Source organism: Rutidosis leptorrhynchoides, chromosome 6 (genome assembly GCF_046630445.1).
Source record: "Rutidosis leptorrhynchoides isolate AG116_Rl617_1_P2 chromosome 6, CSIRO_AGI_Rlap_v1, whole genome shotgun sequence".
In the NCBI taxonomy this organism is placed as follows: domain Eukaryota; kingdom Viridiplantae; phylum Streptophyta; class Magnoliopsida; order Asterales; family Asteraceae; genus Rutidosis; species Rutidosis leptorrhynchoides.
In genome coordinates, this window is record NC_092338.1 from 58776015 (window position 1) to 58791507 (window position 15493).

The following is a 15493-nucleotide window of genomic DNA, read 5'->3' on the forward strand; positions in this document are numbered from 1 at the left end:
ACCATGGGGTACCAACCACGAATATTCACCAAATCACAGTTACCAACGTTGCAAAAAACAAAGTTGAGGTTTCCTCATGAAATTGTATATAAACCACAGGTACCAACGATGTAATTTTTTCTAATGTGCATCACCGTTATGGTTTACAAATGTCACGGGAATCGTTTCTCGATCAAAACCTTCTTCATTTATTTCTAAATCACCTTCAATATGTTATTATCTCAAACTTTAAATTTGTTTAATACGAAGTAATTATTTTTAACTAAAAATTAATTTAAAACGAAGTATCTATGTATTTAGTTGAAATGAAATAGAGAAAGTGAACTTGTACAAGAAATATTGAACAATCGAATCACTATTATCCGTATTTAATACGAGTATCAAAATACTTTTGTTATTGATTTTTCTTGATTCATACAACTAATTATCACATTAAAACAGACAAACTGTGCAGGTCAAGTTGACGTGTAAAAAGTAACCAATGTGAATCCGTCATATTTTGATAGGCCGGTGGAAGGAAAGTCCCAACCCGAACAATGTTTATGTTTGATAAACGGGGAAGTTTTCAGTACAATATTAATTTGTGAGTTGATTATAACTTGAAACGGGGTACCTATTAGGGGTCGGCCTGCGACCCGGCGACTCATGTTTATTTTTGTGTGTCTATGAGTTAAAGTTCGACATTTAATATATTTAATGCTAGAAAAAATTACGCCGTTGGTACTTGTAGTTTGTATACAATTTTATGAGGAAACCACAACTTTGTTTTTTGCATCGTTGGTACCTGTGATTTGGTGAATATTCGTGGTTGGTACCCCATGGTAACGTCTGTCACTTTTTAAACGATAATCGGTAACGACCTCGATTTTTCGGTTAAATATTTAACGACCGTTACTTAAACTCTATGATTTGACATATTATAAATTTTTTTATTTTTTTTCAAAGAACATTTATAAATATATTATTTTAATATGTGTTCCGTATTACATGATTACATGCATCAGGTGTAACGACCCGACTACGTTATACCAAAAATACGCCATAAATTTTTTTTTTCTGGACCTATACAACTGGACGGCGTCCAGGTTCTCGGACGGCGTCCAGTACTGAAGGCCTGGACGGCGTCCAGCCTTTTTGGACGACGTCCCGTTGCTCTGTCAGGGACTGATCCCCGTGCTCACTTACGTGAGCGGAAATTCCACTTCCCGGCACTATTAAACGAAAACCTTTTTACAACATATCAATTTAAGTAAAACTAATAGATTTCCAACATCGAAACAAGTTTTACATCATCGGGCCCACAATCGCCCATTTTACGGATTTTGTTCAAAAATAAAAGTTTCGACCATAGGAGTTTAATTTTCAAACGACACCTAGAGCATGGTGTTTGGGGTTAAACTACCCAAATCTTGGCCGAACTTCCAAAAGCTATACCCCCGAGAGCCACTACTAATCCAAATGAGTACATTTGTCCTTGTCCACGCCGGAGCCTAAAAAGATAAACAACGAGAGGGTAAGCTAACGCTTAGTGAATGCAATAATTATACACATACATATATAGTATACATACTTGCAATCACTTACTCACATACAGCATACATGCTAGCAACACAATTAGCTTATAATCTTAAATACAAAGCTAGTAACCTCCAATACCGCAAGCTAGCAACAACAACGGCATATATATATATATATATATATATATATATATGTATATATATATATATATATATATATATATATATATATATATATCCCGAATATAATAGTATGCTACACTACAACACAATAACCATGGTTAACCAATCGAACGAGGGAACGGTATTTAAAGGACCGTCGGAGTTCATAACAACCATTAGTGCACTTAACACGTCGTACACTAACCCCACGGGTGGCATCTTAACACATCGATACTTCACCCTGGGTGGCGTCTTAACACGTCGACACTTCACCCCGAGTGGTGTCTTAACACTTCGACACTTCACTCTTCATTTTACTTGAGGTGGCATCTTAACACGCCGATACTTCACCTCGAGTGGCGCCTTAACACATCGGCACTTCACCCTTCACCTTACTTGGAGTGGCATCTTAGCACATCGATACTTCACTCCGGGTGGCGTCTTAACACATCGACACTGCACCCCGGGTGGCGTCTTAACACATCGACACTTCACCCGTCATATTACTTTGAGTGGTGTCTTAGCACATTGACACTTCACTAGTCACGTGAACGTGGTGCTTAGCACATCGACACTTCACATCTCACGCTACAACAAATAAATACATTATATACCTACGCATATAATTATTCCACTCACTTCAAAGTCTTTTGTGAAGGATAACCGAGCTTGCAAACTTCAATGTAACGTACCTATTACATTATGCACATAATCAATCACAAGATCAAGTTGGTCAACCAACTCACTCACCATTCTAGTGTCACTTTGACCCAAGGTGCAATTCCGACCCATTTGCACACTTAACCCTAATATTGGGTCAACTTCGCCAAAAACCCTAACTCTAGCCATTTATGGTCTTAATACACATATAATCACAATGTTATCACATTTTCACACTAACAAGACAACTTAGGTCATCAAAGACCCGTTTTACCCATTCGAGATTTTTCACACCCATTCGGGTCACCACATACCCAAATAACACCCACTTACATAACATTTAGGTGTACTAGTAGTTAACTAACCAATTTAAGACTCATAAATGTAGTAACCCGAACTTTTCCATATTTATATATATTAATTGAGACTGATATTTACATGATTAAATGTTTCCAACATGTTAAGCAATCAAACTTGTTAAGACTTGATTAATTGAAATATGTTTCATATAGACAATTGACCACCCAAGTTGACCGGTGATTCACGAACGTTAAAACTTGTAAAAACTATATGATGACATATATATGGATATATATATAGTTAACATGATACTATGATAATTAAACATATCATTAAGTATATTAACAATGAACTACATATGTAAAAACAAGACTACTAACTTAATGATTTTTAAACGAGACATATATGTAACGATTATCGTTGTAAAGACATTTAATGTATATATATCATATTAAGAGATATTCATACATGATAATATCATGATAATATAATAATTTAAAATCTCATTTGATATTATAAACATTGGGTTAACAACATTTAACAAGATCGTTAACCTAAAGGTTTCAAAACAACACTTACATGTAATGACTAACGATGACTTAACGACTCAGTTAAAATGTATATACATGTAGTGTTTTAATATGTATTTATACACTTTTGAAAGACTTCAATACACTTATCAAAATACTTCTACTTAACAAAAATGCTTACAATTACATCCTCGTTCAGTTTCATCAACAATTCTACTCGTATGCACCCGTATTCGTACTCGTACAATACACAGCTTTTAGATGTATGTACTATTGGTATATACACTCCAATGATCAGCTCTTAGCAGCCCATGTGAGTCACCTAACACATGTGGGAACCATCATTTGGCAACTAGCATGAAATATCTCATAAAATTACAAAAATATGAGTAATCATTCATGACTTATTTACATGAAAACAAAATTACATATCCTTTATATCTAATCCATACACCAACGACCAAAAACACCTACAAACACTTTCATTCTTCAATTTTCTTCATCTAATTGATCTCTCTCAAGTTCTATCTTCAAGTTCTAAGTGTTCTTCATATATTTTACAAGTTCTAGTTTCATAAAATCAAGAATACTTTCAAGTTTGCTAGCTCACTTCCAATCTTGTAAGGTGATCATCCAACCTCAAGAAATCTTTGTTTCTTACAGTAGGTTATCATTCTAATACAAGGTAATAATCATATTCAAACTTTGGTTCAATTTCTATAACTATAACAATCTTATTTCAAGTGATGATCTTACTTGAACTTGTTTTCGTGTCATGATTCTGCTTCAAGAACTTCGAGCCATCCAAGGATCCATTAAAGCTAGATCCATTTTTCTATTTTCCAGTAGGTTTATCCAAGGAACTTAAGGTAGTAATGATGTTCATAACATCATTCGATTCATACATTTAAAGCTATCTTATTCGAAGGTTTAAACTTGTAATCACTAGAACATAGTTTAGTTAATTCTAAACTTGTTCGCAAACAAAAGTTAATCCTTCTAACTTGACTTTTAAAATCAACTAAACACATGTTCTATATCTGTATGATATGCTAACTTAATGATTTAAAACCTGGAAACACGAAAAACACCGTAAAACCGGATTTACGCCGTCGTAGTAACACCGCGGGCTGTTTTGGGTTAGTTAATTAAAAACTACGATAAACTTTGATTTAAAAGTTGTTATTCTGAGAAAATGATTTTTATTATGAACATGAAACTATATCCAAAAATTATGGTTAAACTCAAAGTGGAAGTATGTTTTCTAAAATGGTCATCTAGAAGTCGTTCTTTCGACTGAAATGACTACCTTTACAAAAACGACTTGTAACTTATTTTTCCGACTATAAACCTATACTTTTTCTGTTTAGATTCATAAAATAGAGTTCAATATGAAACCATAGCAATTTGATTCACTCAAAACGGATTTAAAATGAAGAAGTTATGGGTAAAACAAGATTGGATAATTTTTCTCATTTTAGCTACGTGAAAATTGGTAACAAATCTATTCCAACCATAACTTAATCAACTTGTATTGTATATTATGTAATCTTGAGATACCATAGACACGTATACAATGTTTCGACCTATCATGTCGACACATCTATATATATTTCGGAACAACCATAGACACTCTATATGTGAATGTTGGAGTTAGCTATACAGGGTTGAGGTTGATTCCAAAATATATATAGTTTGAGTTGTGATCAATACTGAGATACGTATACACTGGGTCGTGGATTGATTCAAGATAATATTTATCGATTTATTTCTGTACATCTAACTGTGGACAACTAGTTGAAGGTTACTAACGAGGACAGCTGACTTAATAAACTTAAAACATCAAAATATATTAAAAGTGTTGTAAATATATTTTTTGAACATACTTTGATATACATGTATATATTGTTATAGGTTCGTGAATCAAACAGTGGCCAAGTCTTACTTCCCGACGAAGTAAAAATCTGTGAAAGTGAGTTATAGTCCCACTTTTAAAATCTAATATTTTTGGGATGAGAATACATGCAGGTTTTATAAATGATTTACAAAATAGACACAAGTACGTGAAACTACATTCTATGGTTGAATTATCAAAATCGAATATGCCCCTTTTTATTAAGTCTGGTAATCTAAGAATTAGGGAACAGACACCCTAATTGACGCGAATCCTAAAGATAGATCTATTGGGCCTAACAAACCCCATCCAAAGTACCGGATGCTTTAGTACTTCGAAATTTATATCATATCCGAAGGGTGTCCCGGAATGATGGGGATATTCTTATATATGCATCTTGTTAATGTCGGTTACCAGGTGTTCACCATATGAATGATTTTTATCTCTATGTATGGGATGTGTATTGAAATATGAAATCTTGTGGTCTATTGTAACGATTTGATATACATAAGTTAAACCTATAACTCACCAACATTTTTGTTGACGTTTAAAGCATGTTTATTCTCAGGTGAATATTAAGAGCTTCCGCTGTTGCATACTAAAATAAGGACAAGATTTGGAGTCCATGCTTGTATGATATTGTGTAAAAACTGCATTCAAGAAACTTATTTTGTTGTAACATATTTGTATTGTAAACCATTATGTAATGGTTGTGTGTAAACAGGATATTTTAGATTATCATTATTTGATAATCTACGTAAAGCTTTTTAAACCTTTATTGATGAAATAAAGGTTATGGTTTGTTTTAAAATGAATGCAGTCTTTGAAAAACGTCTCATATAGAGGTCAAAACCTCGCAACGAAATCAATTAATATGGAACGTTTTTAATCAATAAGAACGGGACATTTCAATAAACACATTTTGCATTTCAAAACCCTAGGTTAGTCATCCTTTGAGTCTTCATGACCCAAACTTACCCAAAAATCCCCAAATCACTAACAAATGGGTTTTATACACATCACTAACCCAAACCCTAACCCTTAAACAATTAATAGTAAGGAAATCAAGGTTAAGACTTACCACTACAATCAAAATATAGCTAGTGAGGAGATGAAAAACTTTAATGCTCGAGCTCTAACCCGAAACAAGCTTCTTCTACTTCGATTTGAGCTTTCTCACACTTGAATCACTCTCTCTCTATCTAGAATTTAAGTGGAAGAGGTTTGGTGGTTGTAAATGGAGTAAATGAGGCTCCACAAACTGATCTAGGGCCTTAAAGTCATTCCCATGTACAATTACAAAAATACCCCCTTCAAAATGTTTTAAAATAAACTAGCTGGCCAGCCAGTTCAACTGGACGGCGTCCAGAATACTGGACGGTGTCCAGCCCTTCACAATGGGACGGCGTCCCACTCTTTTGGACGGGGTCCAAAGCCACTGCAAAAACAGGATCTTACATCAGGTCTGAAGTATTTAAATTTTTTTAGAAAAACCACATCGGTTTGTGAAAGCGGGAACCGCCGTTTATGAGTTACAAAACTCCCAACAATTAATTATATTAATTGGTTGTGTGCATTATAGAATTTCTTATATGTGTAGGATTTCTACGTCTAGGGTTTCCATAACACAGGAAATGCTAAAAACTATGAATCACGAAATCATAGGAAATTGTATCGAACGAGCGTGCGAGGTTTCGGATCGTTTTGTGAAAAAAAAAAAAGTTATGGGAATCCCCTAAGAACTTCCCCAAAACCGGCTCATGTCCCCTCCTCATATCTTTTTCCTAAGTCACTAAGTAATTAGAAAACTTGACCTAAATTGGTAACCAAATAATCTTAACCTAATTTTTTCTGATCATAAAAAAATAATTTATCCAATATTCTGTGTTGCTCCTAAATGATTGTTTCCGTTTTCACTAACCAAGTAACCAGTGTGGTTTTTCTAAACAATTTCAAATACTTTTAACCTGAAACATGTAATCATGTAATACATAATACATATTAAAATAGTATATTCTTATATGTTCTTAAAGGGAAAAAAATATTCTAATATGACAAATCATAGAGTTTAACTAAAGGTTGTTAAATATTTAACCAAAAAATCAAAATCGTTAATGGTTATCGTTTAAAAAGTGACTGACGTTACCATTGGGTACTAACCACGAAAATTCAGCAAAGCACGGGTAGCAATGATACAAAAAACGAAGTTAAGGTTTTCTTATGAAGTTGTATGCAACCACAGATACCAACGACATAATTTTTTCTACTTATACTATGTATTTTTCACCTCCTTCCATTTTTAAACTCAGAACCCTACCTAAACCCTCTTTCTCTCAAATTTCAAAGTCAAACTTGGAAATTTAAGGCAAACGATTTCTTGAATCAATCCATGCGATTTTCAGTGACCAAAACAAGGTAAACATGTTGTATTTTGGTTGATTTTGTATTGAGTTTTATGGGTTTTATAAGTTTCAAAAGTGGTGAATAAATTCATGATTATAAGTGTTTGTTTTGAGTGTTTGATGCTTGTAATTGCTTATATATGATTTATATGATGTTGTGGAAGTGTTAATATGATCAAAACATGTAAAATTGAGTTTTGGGTGTTAAAAACTCGTCACAGCCTTGTTTATCAGCCCAGACGCGTGTAAACAGCCTTACCTGCGCGTTTAAGACCTTACTGATAACTCACCAAAAGTCATGTTTTTAACCGCGTTATAAGACCCATTAAAAATACGTTATCGTATAAAACGCCTAAAAACCATTTTATTGGCTTATTTTGTAAATCTCGTAAAAGCGAATCCAATAGCGCAATAATCGAAGAAAACGGAGTTATAACGAAGAAAACAGAGCAAAAACAGTAAATGATCGGTAATGCACCCCATAATATGCATGACGGGACGAAACCGGCAGGTACCCATCACAACCGTACCGGGACCGACACCCGTAAGAGATATCAGGACCGGCACCAATGGCCCAACTAGTACGTCAACAAAAGCCCTCGAGACCGACACACATGAGGGATGTCAGGACCGAGGCCGCAGATATGGCTGACACCCAATCCTCTCGAGACCGATAGGTCCCCCTATCGGGACCAAGACCCTCCACGATGGGACCGAGAGCTAAGTGGAAAGAGCAGGTCAGGACCGAGATATACTTGGGGGATACCGACCGTTGTCTAAAAATATGCCAATTTTATTTGTGTTTTTAGCCTGAGAGTTAAAGTGTCGGTATCCCGACACCTTAAATCAAGTGTTGATCTGCAAATTTCAGGCCGGACTTGGGGTGCAATTTTGAAGACTTTAAACTCTATAAATACCCCATTCCTTAACTAATTTCAACATACATTTCAATATCACTAAACACTCTATATATTAATATTTTTAGTAGTTAGTTTTTAGATTAGGAAAATGATTACTATATTAGTAATAAATATCTAGAGTTAAGGAAAGAAAATTTTAAGAAGCGAGGTGTGTCGAAAGTTTTCAACCTTTTGATCTCCTGATGACTTGAGTGGGACTATCCTTATAGATGTTGGTATTTAGTAATAAGCATAGTGACTACATGTTGTTATGGTAGGTAAAGATTATGATAATCTATTTATGCATGTTAATTACTGTTTTAATGATAAGTAGTAGGTTATACTACCGTTATTAGGTTTCCCGATTAGATTGAATGAGTAAAATGCATGATTGGATTGTCCCGTTGTTACTAGTGATAATACCTACTGTTAGGTTGAAGGTAGTCTATGTGCACAAATATTGAGCTATCCGTGTATAGAAAGGACAATACTGTCCATGTATAGAAGGGACGGAAGAGGTCAACCGTGTATAGAAAGGTTGGGCTCAGTGGTTATTATGGTGACAGCATATTGCAATTGGCGGATGCGTGCGTCATGATAAGTATACTGTATGACAATAACGGGAGCTATCGGTATAGCTCTAGCTCGATAGTTAGTAGTTGTAGACATGAAGATGTCAACGATCCTCTTTATAGCTGTTTAGTGCTATGTATAGCGTTAGTGTTATGTTCAGATAACATATATGTACGTCTCTTGATCCGTTTAATGAATAGATGTGTAAGTCTATGTTAATATAATGTCGTCGGTGACTTTTGCCTAGCTCTGTATGTCATAGTGGTGTAACACTGTGCCCTTATGCCCATGACCAGATGCATGATCTCGAAAAGCTAGGCTTGATACTATATAGTGACATCTGTTGAGATATCTCATTCACTTAGCGTTTTGCTAATCCCCCACACTTTCTTCCCTGCAGATTATATTGTTTTGTATGCTAGGGACGGGAGAAGATATTTATGTTTTGGGCTATGTTTTACACTCTGAAGAACTCCGATGTCTGAAATAAATATGTATGACTGTTTTGAAACATAACACCAGTTGGAATGTAATATATATCAATTGTATGTTTAATATATACTTACATCATGTTTTAATAAATATTATTCCGTTTTATATTTTATAAAAGAAAAAAAAGTACATTTCAAGGAAAATTCATTGGTGGGTGAACCATTTACAAGGACCACAATTGATGCCGATTTAAGGCACACATGAATCCACCGCTTCCGTTTATCCCCGAAACCCATTCGCTCCATTACTCTAAGTAGGTAACTCCATCTCACCTTATGTCCTTATCAAATGCCTTCTCGAAATCTAGTTTAAAGATTATGACCTTTTCTTTTTTTCTTTTCAATATATGATCGTTTCGTTGGCAATAAGTGCATTATCCAAAATGAATCTGCCTTTCATAAATACACTTTGCTCGTCGCAATTAAGATTAGGAACAACGCTCCTTAATCGGTTGAAGAGCAACTTGGCCACAATTTTGTAGTAACTACAAATAAGACTTATCGGCCTAAAATCCTCAAGTCCCACGGGTAAGACTTCTTTGGTACTAAGGTAATGAAAGAGGAGTTGAAGCCTAACGAGATACTTCGTATTATGTAATATATTGGCAACAAAAGAGTTATTAGCCAAACGGAATCGAATAACCCTTTAAATAAAGAGGTTGTCGGATCAAATTAAAAGATAATTCTATAGATAAATATTCGTGGAAAAAATTATTTAGATTATATGACGACGACGACAACAACAACAACAACAACAATACCCAATCCCACGAGAGTAGGGTATGGGGGAGGTGGAGTGTAGACAATCATTCCTCGAACCCTAGATTAGAGGGAAGTCACTACTCCACCCGCGGGTATAGAACCCGCGCCTAGATAAGATCATCCCACCCTCTACTCGAGAGCCAAGAGATTGCTTCTTAAAAGACCTCCGGCCAGGAAAGTTCATTAAAACGAGAAAGTGCGGGCATACATACCTGTAAGCGTTATGTGCGTCTAGGAAAATGAAACCATACGAAGAAGCCAAAAAAGAAAACACATATAGCAGTAATGCACAACAGTAAGACAGATAGATTATATGAGTTTGTCTTAAAAAAAAATATCGTGGGTATGAAAAAATATCAGGGTTTTCAAAAAGTGGTCATGTGGATATGAAGTTGTGGTACTATTCGTACTCTGAAATGCTTCAGTGAATTTATATGAAATAGCCCTACAATTCTGCTGTGTTGTCTCGTGGAACCTCTCGTACAATCGTATCCTACTTTTTCACCATGCATGGTCACTTTTTTATTCGACCATATTTAGTCAAGGAGTACGAAGAGACAATATTAAAGTTTTACGGAGTTTTTTTAGTCGTTTTTATTGGGAATTTATATTATATTATACATTTATACTCTCTTGATGATTTGATGTCCACTACTCCATTTTAAAATGTACCAAATTTATTGTCTTATTTTCATAAGGGTGTGTTTGGCGCGTAGCTTATTGGAGCTTATGGAAGCTTATGAGAGCTTGAGCTTATGATTTTAATAACCTTCAAGTCATAAGCTTCGTTTGGTAGACAAAAAAAGTAGAGCTTATGAAAATCATAAGTTCTGAAAAAATAAGCTACTTGTAGTAGCTTATGAGTGTGTTTGGATGAAACTAGCTGGAGCGGGAGCTTATAACTAGAGCTGGAGCTTATGGGCTAGAGCTGGAGCTGAAGCTTATGGTAGCTGGAGCTTATTATTTTTTATAAGTGTTTGGTAAACTAGCTGGAGCTTATTTTTCAGTTCATAAGCTCTACTTTTTTTCATAAGCTACTAGAAGTAGCTTATTTTTCTAGAGCTTATGATTTTCATAAGCTCTACTTTATATGTCTACCAAACAAAGCTTATTACTTGAAGCTTATTAATATTATAAGCTTAAACTTCCATAAGTTCTCATAAGCTCCCATAAGTTCTTGTGCCAAACACACCCTATGAAAAAAAATAGAGCTTATGAACTGAAAAATAAGCTCCAGCTAGTTTACCAAACATTTATAAAAAATAATAAGCTCCAGCTATCAGCTTCAAAAATAAGTTCCAGCTCCAGCTCATAAGCTCCAGCTCCAGCTATAAGCTCCAGCTCCAGCTACTTTCGTCCAAACACACCCTAAGTTGATAAGAATAAAGAAATCAAATTCCTTTATATCTTTAAAATATTTAAAATATGTATGTAAGATAAAAAGATAGATAAAAGGTAATGAATAAACTAAAATATAAAATATATATATGGCTAATATATATATATATATATATATATATATATATATATATATATATATATATATATATATATATATGACTTTTTTGAGGGAAATTTTTTTTTTTTAAATTTTGGTTTTTTCGAAAAAAAATTTCAGACACCAAAATTAGGTAAAAATATGAACATTTAAAAAAGACACTTTGTGATGAATATTATTATTTTGGCGGTAAAACGCTCGAACAAAAAAATGAAAATATTCAATGCATTGAATGTTTTGATTATGAGTTTATATGCATCGTTTTGTTTTCATCTTGTGTGAAGTGTTTTTTTTCGAAATTTAGCCCGATTTAGAGTTTAGGGTTTAGGGTTTAGTGTTTTGGGTTTAGTCCCTAAACCCAAAACCCTAAACCCTAAACTCTAAACCCTAAACTCTAAACCGTTCGTGTTAAAATATTCAATCTAAACCTTAATTTCTAAACCCTAAACCCTAATTTCTAAACTCAAAATCCTAATTTCTAAACCCTAATAGCTAAACCCTAATTTTTAACCCCCTAATTTCTAAACCCTAATTTTTAACCCCTTAAAAAAACTCAGAATCAAAAAATTTGATGCATTGAATGTTTTCATTTTTTTCTTTGACGTTTTACCGCCAAAATAATAACATTCATCACAAAGTGTCTTTTTTAAATGTTCATATTTTCATGTGATCTTGATGCTTGAAAAAAAAATTAAAAAAAAGGAAAAAAATTACTTCCCCAAAAAAAGTGCTTCCCTCTTGATTAAAATGTTTATTTATGACATCATCATTATATATATATATATATATATATATATATATATATATATATATATATATATATATATATATATATATATATATATATATATATATATAATACATTGTAATAATAATATTTTTAAATTATATGTTTTTATCTGAAAACAATAGATTTGGCACACGAGAAATATATGTTTTGTTATACTATTATATCGTCAACATAAATGTACCGTAAAACCTACATAAACCTTTTTTCTACATATGGATGTAGGGTTTTTTCTAGTAAATGTTATTCGGAAGTAGACGAGAGTATTATTACTTAGAAGTATTCGACCTAACTAGGGTATCATGTGATCATTTATGATTTTTTTTCTCTGGCCACCCAAATGTATTTTACTAATAAAGTTTAAACGTAAAACGTGTTGTGAAAATCATGATACCGACCACTAAGGCATCTTATGATAATTATTTGCATATTACATCATTTATCATTCTATTAATATAGAATATCCATATCTAATTTTTTTTTTTTTTAGCATAAACATAGATAGATTAGTTCGTTATTACGACGTTTTAGTTTTGTATATGTTTGTTTCTTCCTTTTTTTCATACATTGAACATTATCTCACTATGTACTTAAGACCATCCTTAGATCAGCATTAGTGACACCTCAAGTGTAACATCCCGCATTTTTCCGTTAAATTATTTTAACGTCCGTCTTTATATTTTATATAATACTCTTCGTATCTAGATTCGTATCTTCCGTTGCTTAGCGTTTCTAATATTCATGTTGTTTAATTTTAACATCTCTCGTCTACTCTAGCGTATTTAAAATATTTCGTTCGGTCAATTCCCGCACCCGACTACAAACTTGAGGGACTAATCGTGACTAGTGGCCAAAGTGGTGACTAGGTCAACTAGTCAACCACTTCACCACCACTCATTCATTCACTCATCTCTTTCTCTCCTCCTCCTACTTCCACTTTTTTTTCTCTCAACTCCCAAATTCATTCAATCATCATCTAAATTCGATCTAGGAAGCTCACAACAAATCCGATTACATATTTGGAATCCTCTCTTCACCCTCTACAACTTGATACCAACTTCATCTCATTTGGGTCAAAACTAGCATTCGTTCTTGCACACGTTTACCTTGTGAAGTACCTATTTAACCGTGCACTCAAGGTGAGATCATAGTCCCACTTTTACTCTTTTATACTTACATTTGGGATGAGAAAACATAAACGTTTCGTTTTACAAAGTGAACACAAGTACGAAAATAAACATTCTACGTACGAGTTAGAACAAAAATGCCTCAATTCGATTATCATTAGTTACACTTGCCGGGTGTAAGCGAGAACTTATGTTGTATGGCCATATGGGTTTGACAAACCCTCATTCGAACGGTTCGCTACCGTTATGCGGATGAAATATATTTTCGAGAATCAGTGTATGTTCTAACACTATGTGATGGGGTAACGTTAGTTAAGCATTGATAATTGGGTGCTCGTGATAACAATTTTAGAATGATTTAACTATTACTTCAACGTTATAAATCTTGTGCTTCAACTTACTTACTTACGTATTCACTTACTAAACCTATGATTTCACCAACGTTTTCGTTGACAGATTTTCTATGTTTTTCTCAGGTCCTTGAACGATATGTGTTACATGCTTCCGCTCACTATTTTTGATACTTGCTTGGATGTCGAGTATACATGCATACATAGAGTGTCTTTTGACTTTACTTAAAACTGTGTCGCATAGGTTTCAATTGTACTTTAAAACGTTGTAACATATTAGTCATCGAACTACTTTGTAAACTTTGAAACATCTTTACATTTGAAATGAATGCGACATATTTTGGTCAAACGTTGTCTTAAAGACTTATGACCACGTAACATGACCTAAGTAGACGGCGCCCTCAATGACGATTTTGTCGGGTCGCTACAGATGGTATCAGAGCCAGGTTGTAGGAATTTAGAGTTCATTGGTGTCAACCCCGAGTCATAGGGTACATTAGTGAGTCTAGACTACAACCGGCATATAGACTTGAAGTAAGAATTACTTGACTACTTGTGCATTTATACTCGAACTCTTCTATTCATATCTAATTCTTATTCTATCTTAATCTCACGTTGTTTAATTTGATTGACACGCCACCCTGACTTTGTGAAATAATGATGAATGCACATATGAATTAGGGTAATATAATTGTCGGGATTATATTACGGTGACTCATATGGACATTCCGACATTATGACATAAAGAATTTAAGGCGAGTCAAGGAATTCTTGCTATCTTTATTCCATATCACGATTAGTATTATTGAGAATACTAATCAACGATATTCTTACATTTTCAAGGAACAATGGCTCACCGAGGTCAACACGATACTTCTCCCGAAACTCTCGAACAAGCTCTCCAACGAATGATAGCCACCGCAGTAGATGCGGCCATGGCCAGCCACTCAAACAACAACAACGACCATGGATCCCATAATTCAAACGAGAGATGTTCTTACAAGAATATCATGGGGTGCAAACCTCCCACTTTCGATGAAACCGGGGGACCGGTTGCTCTCACCCAATGGTTTGAGCAAATGAAAATCATTTTTAGCATAAGCAGTTGTCGGGACCAAGATAAGGTCAAGTTTTCCACCCTCACTTTCGCCGGTATTGCTCTCTCATGGTGGAACACGCATGTACAATCTGTGGGTACCGATGAAGCCCACACACTCTCTTGTACCGAATTAAGAGAAAGAATGATCACCGAATACTTCCGGCACGACGAGACTCGAAGGCTTGAACATGGCCTAGGAAATTTAAAAACGGTCCGAAATGACCTCGAAGCTTACAATCAACGGTTTGCCGAACTAGCCTTAATGTGTCCAAACCTCATGACTCCCGAGTCCCTAAGAGTTGAACTTTACATGGATGGCCTCCCTAAGAGCATTCGACACGGGGTAATGTCATCCAAACCCGCTAACCTACAAGAGGCTTTAACAATGGCCTACAAATCTATAGAAATGGTGGATGAAATTGAAGCGCCGGCACCAACGGCC